The following is an 18,295-nucleotide window of genomic DNA, read 5'->3' on the forward strand; positions in this document are numbered from 1 at the left end:
GACATGGAAGAAGCTTTCGAAGCTGAAACTATACATTTAGTCGTATCATGAGTATTACCTTTGTAGCCAACGCTTAAGTAACTGATACGAGACAGCTTTTTGGTCTGGTCCTTCATCAGGCCTATCAATGGCGAACATACGAGTACATGTCCAGCCTCACGACTAGTTCGTTTCTGAGCTGCAGCGTAAACCTGGAATGGCAACGACTTTCCAAACCCAGTTGGCAAGACAGAAATGCAATCTTTCTTCTTTGTAATATTGCTAATTATTTCCTTCTGTTCCGGTTTCAGAGCGTTCACGCCAAAATCCGGTAATAGTTCTTCGACAATGTTGTCGATTGTAGGTGCCGCCATTTTTTCACACTCCCGAACAGTAGTTTAGATGCGATATTCTGATTGGTCAAGAGATTAGAATTTGATTGAGTGCTATTTTCTCAACAAAGTTCAATCTGAGATGACCTCTTATGGAGAGTTGTTAGATCCTTGTGTAGCGATAGTAGATGAGCGGATCAAAGGATCTAATTTTAATTAGATTGATACTTCCCATTACTGTGGTTATGATTTCCTCTCTTTGGGGGTGGGTGGGTGGGGGGCGCATAGCTGGGTCGCGGTCCGGGCTCTCTAGTAGATCACTGAGAGCACTACTGGTAAGGTCATCACTGGTACTAAAGACCATAGAAAAAGAGAAAGTTGTGAAGTTCGGACATCCACACATGATGCAGTCCCTGGCTAAGGCCGAGTCATTTACATGTTGCTGGTCCCGATGTCACTGACTGGCATACCCTGTGGTACCATTGATTACAGGTATCACAAACTAAGCCATGTTGGCTCCAGTTTACTGGTTGGTCACATGTTCCGCATGCATGTTGATGTGTGCCTTCACTAACATAATTACTACATGTAGGCGCCGGATTTAGTGCAATGTCATTTGACAGCAGTAATAAAATGAGTGATATGTGATATATGGATTTAGTGCAATGTCATTTGACAGCAGTAATAAAATGAGTGATATGTGATATATGGATTTAGTGCAATGTCATTTGACAGCAGTAATAACATGAGTGATATGTGATATATGGATTTAGTGCAATGTCATTTGACAGCAGTAATAACATGAGTGATATGTGATATATGCTGAAACCTTTTAAAGTCTGTTAAACGTTTTCCTTCGGCTTCGATGCATGGAAAATGTATGTGGCACATTAACGATGCCACTGTTGATTAACCTCCGATGAATTTCTCTGGTGGTTAACAGATTTACCTGACATCTGAGCAAGAAAAGCTACCATTAAAATGATCGTGACTGTTCTACTTGCAATGATGGAAATGCGCCTGAGTGGTTTTAGCAAGTGTAACAGGAAAGGAGAAAATGCAACGGACCAGACCGGAATTCGAACCCGGGCCCCCTGAATCTCTAGTTAGGTGCTCTACCAACTGAGCTATCTGGCCACCGGTGATCGAACCCGGCTGACCGCTACACCCCCCCCCTCCTTAAATGTCTTCACACTTGAAGACATCAACCCAGGATATTAATCCCCTGGCAGGCATTTTCACATGTCACATGTCAGTTCCAGGATTAATTACATGATAAAAATATGTCATATTATTCTGTTGATATACGGCCTAGAACTAATTTGAAAACATTAAAAATTGAAATCCCTGCCATCTATAGAGGCTGTCATGATGTGGAACTCTTTTGTATTCAAGACGACCAAAAAAAAAAAAAAAATCAATAATTTTGACGTTCCGCTTTTGCACGAATGCGAAGGGGAGATATGAAAAAAATTGTTTTGTTTTTTCGAAATTCCTGACCCAAACAAGCTATCTGAAAAGAAAAAGACTATGTAAGGTGTGGATCCATCATTTGCGTAATGACAAGTTGAGGTTCAAGACAATTGTATGAAGAAACGCCTGGTCTGTGACTCGACTGAACGTCTTCTTTTCTCAATTTCTTCTTGCGAATGAACGGGCTCAAATCTATACGGCTCCAACTTAACTTTTCGTGACTTGTCATGTTTACAGCACCGGAACCGACGGTGTGATGTCAATGAACCGCTCTCTTAGCGCGGGTAATTTAATATACATGTATATGATAGATTAATATTGATTTAATCGTTAAGCAGGGATTTTTGTTGTTAAAGATTGTCATTTACGATATGAGGAAGTAATACTTTATTCATATAAGCAACAATGTGGTTGGGGTTGTCTTTCCCTTTAAATACTTCAGGACATACTGTATAGGTAAGATTTTTATTAAAAGTAGGTCAAACTTCCAGGTCAAGGTCACAAGATCACACACTATTGCATTACATGAAAGGTCTTTTTATATTAAAATAATGTATATACAAAATAGGAAAGCGCTAGCTTAGATAGTTTTAGAGATATTTTAAAAGATTTTCCCCATATATAGCACTTTGATCCCCTATTTTAGCCACACCCTACTCCCGGGGATCATGAATTGCACGAACTTTGATCTACTCTATGTCAGGAAGTTTTCATGCAAATGTCAACTTTCTGGCACAGTGAGAAGATTTTTAAAGATTTTCCCTTATACTCGAATGTAAAACTTTGATCCCCTATTGTGGCCCCACCTTACCCTCGGGGGCCAATTAAGATTTGAACAAACTTGAATCTGATTCATATAAATATCAGGAAGCGTTCATGTAAATTTTAACTTTTCTGGCCTAGTGGTTCTTGAGAAGAAAAATTTTAAGAATCAGATCAGCTCGGGTGAGCTAAAGATAAGGTCTTCCGTTGGAAACGGAAGTCCTTTCAAAATAATTAAAAAAAATTACATTTAGGAAACATGATATATATAATGATTAGACACGATCTCGTGAGTAACGAGGAGGTCTTTTGTTTGATTCTGTTATGATGCAATGTGATATATGCAACTGACATTTCTGATCCTAAATTAGCGAGTAAGTTTTGTTCTATAATGCTTTATGAAAATATCTGTACAGTTTTATCGATAGAAAGAATAAAAACTTCGAATGTAAGGCCCATTTAAAATCCTCATTACGTAACGGATCGCCCTGTTGATGACATCAATAATCTCTTATTACATAAAGTTCCGTCATTTTGCTAACATCAGTAGTTGCAGAATGTCAGATCGAATAACCTTTTATGCGGAAGGCAGGGGTTCGAATCCCGGCCGCGACAAACCCAAGTCGTTAAAACACCAATATAAAATTAAAATCACACTTCTTAGATCCGCATAGCGATTGTGAGAGTATGAGGTGCGATCAAAGTACTACCATTGGTTGAAATAAGTTACCATTGGTACGACAATGGTACCAATGTTTGCCAATAAATTTTACCAATGGTAAACATACATGTATCTGCAGACAACCTAGAGCTCTGTTAGCGTTGGTAACTCTATTTATGACGTAATCAAAAATGGCGGGCATCGCGTACACACTGAAAGAAACCGATTTTGTATCACATCTCCCCCCATATAAATCTTCGCAGGCATCAACTAAAGACAATTTCAGACATATTGCTTCAAACATACCCCTGCATAGACGGAAATGGGTTTTAAAAACATCAAGTGTAAGTGATATGGTGTAGCAATCTCCCAGTCTAACCATTTCGTCAGATGGTCTATACTTATGATGTTTTACAAGAGAAAACACATCTTCGTTAGCCAAAGAGTTTTTGGTCTACCCAGCTTCGCATTTATTGACCGAAAACTCTTGGCTAGCGAAGATGTAGAAAATAATCTGCAGGAGAAAGTGATAAATAAAACTTAAAAATATATTTCTAAACGCATCTTCTTGGTGCAAAATTATTCACAAAGGTGATATGAGCGTATACTTTTGACATTTTGTACTAACTGATCAGCCATAGTTGGATTTTTTTACCATTTATAACCCAAACTCGTTCAGAGTACACAAGGATCCAATAGTACCAATGACTTAAATATTTATCTTTGGCAAATCGGTGACGGTACCATTGGGTTTACTCTGAACGCACCAGGATCTGATTTGAATTAGATTGTTAAAACAGGTAGTGACAAGTGCCATCGCCAAACGCTCGGCACCAGGTGAGAATGACCTTAAAAACCGATGTCCCGTGTTACAGTAGGTGTCGCACACTAAAGAACCTTCACTGCTCAATGTAAGTGCCGAGTATAGGTCTAAATTTGAAACCTTTCACCGGTCTTGGTGACGTTTCCATATAAGTGAAAAATTCTTGAGAGAGACCGTAAACAAGATACAATCGATTGATTTATTGATTCAGGCTACTGACAAACAAGTTGATGGTGCAGGGGTTTCAACAGTCAGCATTTCGCAAATTCTATTGTCGTTATAAAGATCTAGTTTGCCAATACAAGCTATCATTGGGTCAAATGCTATCTGACGTAGTTCAAACCGATTGTTAAGCAGTTCTTAACACACTGATTTTGACTACGGATACCCGGTAACTCCGTTTACCTGATCAAGATATAGGGCTCACGACTGGCCGGTCGACAGGGGATGCTTACTCCTCCTATGCACCTGATCCCATTTCTGGTGTGTCCAGGGGTCCGTGTTTACCCAACTCTCTATTTTGTATTGCTTATAGAAGTTATGAGATTGATCACTGTTCGTTATCTTCATCATTCATGAAAGGGATCCAGAACCTCTTTGCCCGTCTCATCCTCTTCACGGGCGAATACTAACCCGTCTATCATACATCCAAATGAATTGATTGATTTTTTGGAGGGCTGCGAGAACAGTTGGAGTGATATTTGCAGATTAGCAGAACCGTGGCAAAAACGTTTAACGCAGCAGTTCTGGAAAAGATGGACCCAGGAATAGCTTACATGTTCGCGGGAATTTCATCCTTAGTCGGGATCAAAAAAGCAGTCTAAAAATACCGCGGACGTGGTGTTGATCCAAGACGAGAATCCAAGAATGAAGTGGAAACTAGGGATGATAGAAGAATTAGTGAATGGAAAAGACGATTTTGTTAGATCAGCAAAATTAAGAACAAGATGTGGAACAAGACTTTTTCCATTTGAAATTAATGAAAAGACAATACTTGTGCAAGTGGTTAGAATCTGCGGTTCAATATCCATCTAAGTAAAAAAAAATTCACAACACGAATGAACTTCATATTTATTTTTGTTTATATATATTTGTACATTGTGGTGGCCCCAGGATGTCATGTCATGGAACTCGGACAGTTTAGTTAATCCATCAAAGAGATGTACTAGTATATACACTATGTATTATATGCCGTACTATGACGATATATATATATATATATATTATGAGGTCATATAAGTTACCACTACGTCATGTGAAATATAGAATATCACACTCTAATGTTGATCTCGGACCTGGGATTGGCCCCGAGAGTTGATCTCGGTCCGAGCCCGTAGGGCGAGGGCCGAGATCACTCGAGGGGCAATCCCAGGTCCGAGATCAACATTAGAGTGTGATATTGTTTATATCATATACCTAAAACACAACAAGTTGATAAACATTTTTAAAAAAATTGGGGTGGGGGTTGGTTATTGGCCCAAACATAAATACATGGTATACTGTACAACGATATTTGACTATTTCATTCCTTCAGTGAGTTTACTTTAATGGTTATGTTTCCAGTACTATTGGCATTGTGAAACATGCTGAAGTCTGGGTTTTGTAGCTTTATTCCATTGCTGGTCACGATAATTGGATGATTAATTATGGACATCCCCTCATGTGGTCTAGAATTAACTGAACTGCTTGGCTGAGAAACTCGTCATATCTATCGCTGTGTTGTTTATGTACATGTATATTCTTTTAAGCAGCTCTTAGGGGCTTGTTAATTGATACTAAAATTGGAAATAAGTGAATTATTTTTATTTATTTTTTCGGATTTACCAAACTCGCCCGTTTTCAATATTTCATGTAATTTGTAAGAGTTGTAGAACTTTGTTTACGTGGCGTCATCGTATGAACGGGAATGTTTACAGATCTGATGCTGCTATTTCTTTGCTTAAGGAATGTTACCTTATACTGAAGTAAGTTTTTTTTTACCGTTTCCCATCTGTTTAGCATCTATGAGTCGTTGAAATACGTCGGAAGATAATGGTTCTGCTTCTCTCGTTTTATTGCCAACTCCTCGGGATTTTAGATTTCAGAAATCGTTTTAAACTTTAAAGCAGTTTTCTACATCAAAATTGCCGTAAATTAACATTTTATCTCCATTAGGACCGGGAATTTCTGAAAATGCTTTAGTATCACCCTCCATAATCCTCCTACTGTTTTCTGTCGCCTAGAACGTTGATTGCTTTTAAATGAAGTTAAACGTGTTATTGTTCTAAATAAACAATTGTTACTTGGGTTACCCCCCTTTGCTTAGATACTCGCTACAATTTAGCGCCGTTTTTGAAAACGTTTTTATTTAATTTTTCTGCTTAAATTAAATTTTGTCGTGGAAGAAAGTATTATATTTGAAAAAAATTGTGTCTAACATCATTTTTTCATGTAGTTATGTTAGATTTCAAAAGATTAAAGAAGAAATAGCCATTTGAAATTTGAGGGCGAGACAGCCCCTTGACAACGGGTCGAGACAGAGATATCTCGGCCCTTAGGGCGAGACAGCCCTACCTACTTGCAGCTGTCTCACCCTAGCCAAGATAGGTGTATCAGGGCTGATACACTACTAGGTATATGATATATATAGAATATCACACTCTAATGTTGATCTCGGACCTGGGATTGGCCCCGAGAGTTGATCTCGGTCCGAGCCCGTAGGGCGAGGGCCGAGATCACTCGAGGGGCAATCCCAGGTCCGAGATCAACATTAGAGTGTGATATTGTTTATATCATATACCTAAAACACAACAAGTTGATAAACATTTTTTTTTAAATTGGGTGGGGGGGGGGGGGGGGTCATTGACCCAAACATAAATACATGGTATACTGTACAACGATATTTGACTATTTCATTCCTTCAGAGAGTTTACTTTAATGGTTACGTTTCCAGTACTATTGACATTGTGAAACATGCTAAAGTCTGGGTTTTGTAGCTTTATTCCATTGCTGATTTTTATTTATTTTTTCGGATTTACCAAACTCGCCCGTTTTCAATATTTCATATAATTTGTAAGAGTTGTAGAACTTTGTTTACGTGGCGTCATCGTATGAACGGGAATGTTTACAGGTCTGATGCTGCTATTTCTTTGCTTAAGGAATGTTACCTTATACTGAAGTAAGTTTTTTTTTTTACCGTTCCCCATCTGTTTAGCATCTATGAGTCGTTGAAATACGTCGGAAGATAATGGTTAGATACTTTTCTCGTTTTATTGCCAAGTCCTCGTGATTTTAGATTTCAGAAATCGTTTTAAAACAGTTTTCTACATCAAAATTGCTGTAAATTAACATTTTATCTCCATTAGGACCGGGGATTTCTGAAAATGCTTCAGTATCACCCTCCATAATCCTCCTACTGTTTTCTGTCACCTAGAACGTTGATTGTTTTGAAATGAAGTTAAACGTGTTATTGTTCTAAATAAACAATTGTTACTTGGGTTACCCCCCTTTGCTTAGATACTCGCTACAATTTAGCGCTGTTTTCAAAAACGTTTTTATTTAATTTTTCTGCTTAAATTAAATTTTGTCGTGGAAGAAAGTATTATATATGAAAAAAATTGTGTCTAACATCATTTTTTCATGTAGTTATGTTAGATTTCAAAAGATTAAAGAAGAAATAGCCATTTGAAATTTGAGGGCGAGACAGCCCCTTGACAACGGGCAGAGACAGAGATATCTCGGCCCTTAGGGCGAGACAGCCCTACCTACTTGCAGCTGTCTCACCCTAGCCAAGATAGGTGTATCAGGGCTGATACACTACTAGGTATATGATATATAGCAGCTACTACGGTTTTACTACAGAGTTCAAATAAACACTGTATAGAACAGAAGTAATTTCGTATCTTCCAGTTACATAACCCCAGCTTTCCAACACCTGCCGCGACATGGGACTCCGTTTTTAAGATCATCTTTTGTATAATGTTTGTTTTATTTATTTATGCCACCAGCTGTAAGTGAACTCATCTGGAAGTACCACAAAGGTTAGCGCTCGTGGCCAAAGCAATGAGGGTTCCTTGCCGTGACAACACTTGCTGCAACTCGGGACCCCGTTTTTAAGGTCATGTCCGAAAACAAGAGGCCCATGGGCCACATCGCTCACCTCAGCCCATATCTGAAGACTTTCCATATATATTTGCATGTAAAACCTTAGTCCCTATTATTGCCCCAACCTACCCCTGGAGGCCATGAATTTTTACAAACTTGAATTTACACTATGTCAGAAAACTTTCATGTAGAAGTCAACTTCTTTGGTTCTTGAGAAGAAGATTCTTAAAAGATTTCCCTATATTTGTATGTAAAACTTTGATCCCCCCTTGTGGCCCCAATCCTATACCCGGGGGCCATGAATTGAACAATCTTGAATCTACACTATGTCAGAAAGCTTTCAGGTAAAAATCAGTTTTTCTGGCTCAGTGGTTCTTGAGAAGAAGATTTTCCCAATATATTTGTATGCAAAACTTTGATCCCCCTTCTGGTCCCATCCTACACCAGGGGACCATGATTTGAACAAACTTAAATCTGCACTATGTTAGGAAGCTTTCATGTAACTCTCAGCTTTTCTGGCTCAGTGGTTCTTAAGAAGATTTTTTCCTATGTATTTGTATGTAAAACTTTGATCCCCTATTGTGGCCCCATCCAACCTCCGGGGGCCATGGTTTGAATAGACTTGAATCTGCACTATATCAGGAAGCTTTCATGTAAATTTCAGCTCTTCTGGCCCAGTGGTTCTTGAGAAGATTTTTAAATGACCCCACCATAATTTTGCATTTTTGTGATTATCTCCCTTTTGAAAGGGATATGGTACTTCATTTGAACAAACTTGAAAGCCCCTCACCCAAGGATGCTTTTGGCCAAGTTTGGTTGAAATTGATCCTGTCGAAAATGTAAAAAGTTTACAGACGGACAGACGACGGACAACAGGCGATCGGAAAAACTCACTTGAGGTTTCAGCTCAGGTGAGCTAAAAAGGTAATATTGTCACCTTTAAATGCCGTGCATTTGGCGATGGAACAATTACTATACTACTTGTGTTTACATCTTGAAGCTTGACAAGGCCATGTTTCCATGTGATGACCCCCCCCCCCCCCCCCCCCCAAAGAAAGGAAAAAAAGAAGAAGAAATATAAAGGTCATTAGAGCCCGACCCGGGTATTCTTTTAATTAAGGGTGTCAGATGAATAAGTTTGAAGCTTGCACATTATCTAGTATAATATTATGAGCGTTGTCTGTTATATAGCTTCGTACATTATTCCTCCATAAATAACTTATGACATAATCAATAATTCAATGCATGATGATACGCTAAAACAAACAACTTTTATACTGCTTAACAAATTCTTTTAGTTTTTGATATACTAGTACATATGTATTTAGAATACTTTTGACCCCTCTCAGTCCTTTATTGAAGGGGTTGGCCCTTGATACTGTCGAATACATCTGGACCGGGATTCATAAACAGTCTTAGAATGTACTTAAGTATAAGAAAATTCTTAAACCAATAAAAAACTTAAGTAATTCTAAGATTTTGAGTTTTTCTACTTAGTTTTATTCATAAAACAACTTAAGTGTAAGAAAATTCTTAAACAGTTCCTAACTTTAAGTGTAGTCTTTAGCAGCTTATCTATAAATTTTGTTCGCTATATGTCTTTTCAAATCATTTTTATATGAAAAGATATTCAATAAAACGTAACAGCAATTGCACATAGATTTGTGGCGCTTTTTCGAGCCCTACCGGGCTCCAATACTTTTCGCATTAAATGTGAGTGCAATTCGGCACAGATCTATGAACCCAACTCGACAAAGTAATTACTGAAAATAGTTTCCGAGAAGACTAAAAAACAAACCGACCCCCTGAAAATCGAAAAACGTCATCCTTCATTACGTTATTTGGGACAAAATCAATCATTTTATTAATCTGTGGATAAAGCGTACGAGTATTTCATGTAACGCGGGACAACGAAAAATGACAAACATCTGCGTGTATATAACTCCGTTATTGCTCATGAAATGCATGTAAATTATATTTTATATAAGCTATTGTCATTATTTATATATTTTCCTTGCCATTGATGTATAAGACTTTGATAATCCACAAAATATATCACTTTATTATACAATCTTATCAATTGCAAATTCCATTCTTTTTAATCATAAAATTTAAAAGTTATTTACAAAATTTTCACACAGCTACATTCTCCCCCTCTCCGTGCTGTGTGTAAACACAGCGGAAGCATTTTCTTATGCACGTATGAAAGTAACACCAGTACCGTGCGCGACGTCTGAACAGTTCACAAAAATCGACCGACGCGTATGCGCGAATTCGTTGTCAGGTATAGTGAGGTATTCCGTTTTACTTCCAGAACCAAAGTAAAAACATGTTCTCAAAATAATAAGTCGAATTTATTTGTCCCTGTCACCAATAAGAAACAAAACTGTTGAGATGATAAAAAATATATGAATACATGTATGTGTATTTATCTCTTTTTGAAAGGTAAAAAAAAAAAAATTGACAAAACCACCGATATCTAGGTACATCAACGTTTGTAAAATTACGAAATCGTTTCATCATATAAAACATTCTAAAATATTCAGTGTAGATTTTTTGTTAGACTTTTCAGATATGGGTTAATGAAGTACAGAGTTATTTTCATTTTAATCAGTCTTGTGAGAGAGATTTAGCCGGTTTTTTTGTTTTTTGTTGTTGTTTAATACCACCGAGATAGATTCCTTGAAGATAACTTGCACTTACCCTTGTCTCTCTAATATCTTCATCGCTGCTCTTCTTCCAGACGCAACTTTGGCAAAAGCACATACTTATAGTATAATTATTCTAATGCAACTGTTTTGTAATTTGCATTTTGATTGGTCAATATGATGACGTTTGAGGCTATATTTTGGAGCACAAGACGAGTTCTATTGTGACGTCATAATAAAATGTCGCAAAACATAACGTCAAACGTAAACATTTCGTATCGTATTTTATATAACAAAAAGGCAAAACTCAACGAAATAAGACAAAATCATCAAACAAATTGCATTAGAATGAAAATAACCACCCTCTTGTTTGTTATCTGCAACCGTTGATGCTGATTTAACGGTTGCAAACATCCGTTGAATAAGTCCGCTAACATATCGCCAGTAAAACTCAATATAACAAAATGATAAAATGAGAACTCTCTAGGCCCTAAATGATTATCACTCAAACTTCCGCCAGAGTTCGTTTGCTCACAAACCGTCTATACGTAGATGAGGTCTCGACGGGGATTATCACTGTCACTGTGACCACTCGGATCACCTCGGTCGCTAGATGTAGGGTACCAAACTTCCGCCAGAGTTCGTATGCTATACGTAGGTGACGTAGTGAGGCCTCGACGGGGAGTTTGGTAGGGTACCGGAATCTGACGAAGTTTACCGAATGTCACTGTGACATCACATCTCTATGACGTAGTATCAATTGTAACCGCAAATGAACGTATGTGGATCGACAATCTAATTAAAATTAGATCTTCCATCCGCTCCCCAGTTTTCGATACGTCTAATTTTAATTAGATTGGTGGATCGACGCCCAAACTCCCCGTCGAGGCTTCATTACGTCATTGTGAGCAAACGAACTCTGGTGGAAGTTTGGATCGACGCCATCAGAGGCAATCATCGAGGAGTTCCGATTGCATCAGAGGTTGACCACTCGGATCACCTCGGTCGATTCCATTTGTGTACATCTAGATGTAGGATACTAGTCTCGTGCAACCAGACGATGAGGAGACAGCCGAGTCAATCGGAATTCCTCGAATGTCTCGCGCACTCGATATAGCAAACTCCCCGTCGAGGCCTATGTTACGTCACCTACGAATAGAGCAAACGAACTCTGGTGGAAGTTTGCTCGACATACAGTCATAGGACATAATTATTCGCCACTTTCAAAATGGCTGTCATGAAACGCACGTCCACTTGGTGAAGTTTGAAAGTTGTTTGCTGTGGATAGAATTAAAATCTTACCTCAGTATTTGGTCAGATTTCCTTTCATCCTGATTACCTCCTTTAGTCGCCCTGGTATAGAATTATAAAGGTCCTGTACATAGTTTAATGGAATGTTTTCCCACACAGTCCGAATTTCCGCTATAAGATCTTGTCGAGAGTTTATAAAATGGACATGGGTTTCTAGTGTTCTTTTCAAATGTAACCATATGTTCTCTATTATATTTAAATCTGGTGACTGTGCTGGCCATGTTGTTGTATTAATATTGTTGTCAGCTACATAATCTTTAATAATTTTGGCTCGATGAACAGGGGCATTGTCGTCCATGAAAATGTAGTTGTTCTCCGGGAAATGCCTGGCTATTACTGGCCATATATTATCATCAATTATTTGTAAATATCTTTGAGCATTAATGTTACCTTGGATATCAGTCAAAGTGCCCATACCTTGAAAACAAATGCATCCCCAGATCATAACACTTAACTTTCGTCGCGGAGCAGGACACGCGAGTTGGGGGTTATACTTTTCATCCGCTTTTCGCCACACGTATACCTTGTTGTTATCCCCAATAACAATCTGACTCTCATCACTGAAAATCCATTTACACCATTCTTGCTGAACTGTCCAATCTTTCCTCTCCTTGCACCATTTTGTAACACGTTCTTTTTTATTCACTTCACGAACTGCCACTTTCTTCTTTGCAACCCTCCGTACATATCCTAATTTTTTTATTTTTCTTTCAACAGTTTTTGTACAAAATTGATGATTCCTATTTTCATTAATAATGCCTGTTATGTCTTTGTAAGTACGTCTCCGATTTTCTTTGATGACCCTTGAAAGTTTGTTAGAATCCCTCTGCGTGAATAGACACTTACGGCCCCTTCCCGTGCGATTTTTCACATCAGAATGCTGTTTGAATTTCTTAATAACACTTCGCACGGTAGATCTGGGTATTCCTAAAGTCCTTGATAAGTTAGAAACATTTCCGTTCACTTTGTGTGAATTAACTACGAGATTTCTGACTTCAATGCTCAGCTCTTTCCCTTTACGACCCATTTCAATCAACAATGTTTACTAAGTTTATGATCAATAGCAGACGAAAAAATGTATGTGTACACGTCATCAATTTTAGTAGCTTGACCCTGTTGTAAAAATATGAAGGGGAAATTTGTTGTCTATTTATAGCACGGGGGTCTATTTTCGGTTCCTAATCGCAAATACAACGACATTTGCGCACAGGGTGGCGAATAATTATGTCCCATGACTGTAGATCTCGGCAATCGTAACTACTCGGCTATTTCCGTAACCGCAAATGAACCTCGTATGTGGATCGACGCCATCAGAGTTGGTTGCTACGTATACATAAACGTAACTTTGACGTCACAGCGGTACGTTACACTATGAAACGTGCACTTTCAAATGCATCTAAGATATTATACACATCTAAGGTATTGTACCAATATCAATTTCCACTTAAATGTTTATGTATTAGAGTGAATAAGAAGTTAATGATACCAAAACTGAATCTATGGTGAAAATATAAATAACATATTCAGAGATTCGGTTCTGGCCTTTTAACACTCATCCACGGGCGCGCTTCCGGCGAAGAAATGCATTGATTTGATGCAATTCTTGCGCCGATCCACGTCCGAGTCTTCTTACCGGTTACGGAAAAGGACGAGCGCGTGATCCGATTGAGATCTCGGATGTAATACGATGGCATCCATGAGTGAATTTGATGCATTGTCATTTATGATGTTACAGCCTACCGCACTACGTTACGTACGTCATAGCTAACAATGCATCAAATTCGCTCATGGATGCCATCGTATTACATCCGAGATCTATGTCGAGTGCACGAGACATTCGAGGAATTCCGATTGACAGCCGAGTGTCTAGTTGAATGAGACTAGTAGGATACTGAAGGGTATCGGAATCTGCCGAATGGATGTTGACATGTGTACACACATGCAACTATGACGTCACAGTCGTACGTTACAATATGAAACGCGAGCTTTCAAATGCATCTAAGATATCATACATATAGATAGGTATTCTACCACTTTCAATTTCCACTTATATGTTTAATATTATATGTATTTGAGTGAATAAGACGTTAATGATACCAAAACTGAATCTTTGGCGAAAATCTAAACAATACATGTTATAGGGATCAGGGCCGTAAGTAGGGTTCTAAATCAGGGGAGGCAGGGGATTGGGGGCCGCCGATTGACTTTACGACTGAAAATGACACTTTTTAAATCCCAATTTATCATGTTTGTGTTTCATTTGTACTATGTAAAGAATCGTAATATGGTGTCAAAGACAAAGGTGCTTGTCTTCATTTTAAACATATATCCTATAATATAACATTTATATTAAATTAAGGATTACTAATCCACATCAAGTTGAAGTAAACACCTGTCATTATAAGTTTAACTATTCCTACTCAATTTTCCCTCTTCATTTCCTCTTTTTCTCTGACTTTTATTTTCTTTTTTGCCAAAAAATCAGACGAGGCAGTTGCCTCGTCTGCCTCATCGGCAGTTACGGCCCTGGGGATTCGGTTCTGGCCTTCTAACCTCATCCACAGGCGCGCTTTCGGCGAAGAAACGCATCGATTTGTAGTCTCGTTCAACCAGACGCTCGGCTGTCTCCGTAAATCTCTGACGAGCATTTACAGAGAAAGCAGAGCGTCTGGTTGCACGAGACTAATCGATTAGATGCAATTCTTGCGACGATCCACGTCCGAGTCTTCTTACCGGTTACGGAAAAGGACGAGCGCTGATTGGTGCTACACGAGAGAGGCGAGGTCAACAGGATACCAGTTTAGGGTTTCAACAGTCTCGCTTAGTCATTAGGTCAAAAGAATTTTATTGTTTTATGGTCATGAGGCCTGATGCCACCTCTGATAATATCCAGGAGTCCGTGTTTGTCCGACTTTTAATTTTGTATTCCTTATGTAGGAGGTACGAGTTTGATCACTGTCGTTATCTTCACCTTCTCATGTAAGACTACTATATATATACTATCAACATTGTCTCTCAGACTTTCAAGAAAATTCTAGAAATAATGAAAGGGTCCTTAATGTAATAGGAAACCAAGGTGCCCTTAAAAAAACGGGCGACCATCCTTCCCTCGAACACACAACACAGCTGTGGATAATTTGAATCGAACCCAGGTCACAGAGCATCTTCGCTAGCCAAAGGTTTTCGGTCCACTAGTGGTCGCAAAGGTGACGCAACTTCCGAGATATCAGCTCTTCTGTGATAGAGGTACGTCAAGGTTGATCGATCCTCATGTGATGTCATAGGTTTCTGCCAAAAAAATATTATCAAATCAAACTTTGTGCATGATAGAAATATATCTTTCAGGGAAATGTTATTCACTGAATAGAATAAAACATTTGGTAAACTATTGATACTGAAAAAGTTTATATTTTCCATAGATAATGAATTATTTATGATTTTAAAAATGTTGTCATGGGCAATAACTCCTATGCTGGTATTTCTTCTACTGCATGTCTATTATACATGATTTCCCCATTATCCACAATTAATTTATACATATTTATGAATTAGCAGGTTTTTTTTAAACTGTTGACATTTAAAATTTGTCATTTCAACAAGTTTTTATCTATTGTAATTATTTTGTATAACAAAAATGTGTGATTTTCTGATGTTAACATACTACTAGTATATGGAGCACCAAATTAACATAAACTCAAATAATTGAAGATATCTTCAATTATTTGAAAATATCATCAATTCAATTATTACTCTCTTTAATTGAATTAATGCGCGCATTAAATCAAGTATTGCTCTCATCAAATGAATTAATGCGCGCTTCAATTCAATTATTGCTCTCATCAATTGAGTTAATGCGCGAATCAATTGAATTAATGAGAGCAATAATTTATTTAATGCGCACATTAATTCAATTATTGCTCTCTTCAATTCAATAGATGCGCGCATTAATTCAATCAATGAGAGCAATAATAGATTTGATGCGCGCATTAATTCAATTATTGCTCTCTTCAATTCATTTGATGAGAGCATCAATTTAGTAGAAATATTGCTCACAATAATTAATTTAGAGCTCGGTTTAAATAATTTGATGATCTCTTTAATTCAATTGAAGATATCTTTAAATCATTTACAATGCTTTTGTATAAGGGATTAATGTGCGCATCAATTCTTTTAAAGAGAGCAACAATTCAATTAAAGAGATCATTAATTCAATTGTGGATATGTTGAATTGAAGATATCTTTAATTATATAGTTGCTCTCTCTAAAAGAATTATTGCTCTCTTCAAATGAATTAAAGATATCATTAATTCAATTAAAGAGAGCAGTAATTGAATTAATGCGCGCATTAAATCAATTATTGCTCTCATCAAATGAATTAATGCGCGCATCAATTCAATTATTGCTCTCATCAATTGATTTAATGCGCGCATTATATCAATTATTGCTCTCTTCAATTGAATTGTAGCGCGCATCAATTCAATTGTTGATATCATTAATTCATTTGAAGAGATCATTAATTCAATTGAAGCGCACATCAATTCAGTTGAAGAATTAATGCTATCATCAATTCAATTAATGCGCGCAATAATTCAGAATTGAAGATATCATTAATTATTTGAAGAGATCTTTAATTCAATTGTTGCGCGCATCAAATGAATTGATGATATCTTCAAATAATTGAAGATATCTTCAATTATTTGAGTTTATGTTAATTTGGCGCTCCATATAGACTAGCTATGTTAATACGGATAAAAGTAATGGAAGTGTAAATTTTGTTTATATCAGCCATTGGTATACATTAAACTGATCATATCAAGAATAATATTTGATTGAATTAGGCCATTTAATCAAATATGAAATTATTTTTTATTTCCTCTTCTGCACGAGTGATATTTTAATCAAAGAAAAAAGGTGATTATCGATTTTCGTTTGAGCTATTTTATTATAAATACGAATAAACTTACTAATATTGTGTGTCCCTGCAGTTTGGGTGGTTGCATGATGTCTGATAATCGGCTTGAAGGCAGCGATAAGCATTTGTATCCACCGCGTGTGGACGATAGTACTAGTATGTTTTGCGTCTCACTGTGCGTACAAGAGTTCCACAAGAGTTCCGAGTGCTGCACTACTCGGACCCACAGCTCATAGATTTTGTCATTTATCTTATTCATATTTTTGCTACATTTGAAATCATTTCGGTATCATCGTAATCGCTCTCAGCCATACTCAACCCTGAACATTCGACGACTTTCCACTCCCCATTCCACCGTTTTGTCAGTTAGCCGACATTTTGAAATTTCTTATTGCTATGGTGGCAGGGGACAGTTTCTTTGGTTTTGAAACATGTGGATAGGGGGTATACACCAAAGTCAGATTATGACAGACTAATGAAAAATCATATTTCCCTTTTATGTCAATACTTGTATTTCATATTAGTGTAGTTAATAAATTATGACCCTAAATTACATGTAATCTATAAATACTGGTGCTGGTGCACAAAACATGCTCTGAGCAGGTTCCCCTTTTTTGCTTTGATTTTCCCTCATTTGGGCTAATCCGCACCACCCCCACACCATCACAGTACCAAACATGGGGATTTAGACACTGTGCACAATCAAGAACCCTATCTGCCCTTCTCAAAAATCTACCTCTCATATGGGGCCATCCACCTTCCCTCACAGCTACAGACCTTTTGCTAGACCCTGCATGTTTTCACCGGAATTTCTTCAGCAACTGACCACGTGTCTTAGTTTCGTATTTGCACCCATCTATATGCTAGGAATCATGGTGACACCTACATGTTGTATATCAACATTTTTACTAAGCACTCAGCTACATTTGACATGCATCCTAAAATTATTGTATACATTTTTACACATGTAATATCACTTCAAATACAGGGTAATTCCATTTTTGGAAAAAGTTGATATAGTGCGAAACTGTCCCCTGCTACCTATCTACCCATCAATATATTTACATTTCCAATGTTTTTGCTTTTTCGTCGAGAATGCGCTGCAGTTGTAAACAATGCACGTATGAAGGCCTTTATAAATTAGAATAGAATAAACTTCACTTTAGAGCCCAAACACATATAAATATTCTCTTTTGAGAAAAGGACAGGAATTGCCTATATCCAAGTCTAAACAACCTACTGGGCATAAATGTCACAGATGCTAGGTATTCTTCTGTTTTCATTTTCTAATAAAAGGTCTGTCTGTTTCTC

The 18,295-nt window shown here is 37.5% G+C and overlaps 1 protein-coding gene across 1 annotated transcript in view; it reads left to right on the forward strand.

Moving 5' to 3' along the window:
- Positions 1–18,295, forward strand: part of LOC130053926 (sphingosine-1-phosphate lyase 1-like) — a 46,689-nt gene that overhangs the window by 3,400 nt on the left and 24,994 nt on the right. The window lies entirely within an intron of this gene.

The sequence above is a fragment of the Ostrea edulis genome, chromosome 4 (genome assembly GCF_947568905.1).
Source record: "Ostrea edulis chromosome 4, xbOstEdul1.1, whole genome shotgun sequence".
Classification (NCBI taxonomy): domain Eukaryota; kingdom Metazoa; phylum Mollusca; class Bivalvia; order Ostreida; family Ostreidae; genus Ostrea; species Ostrea edulis.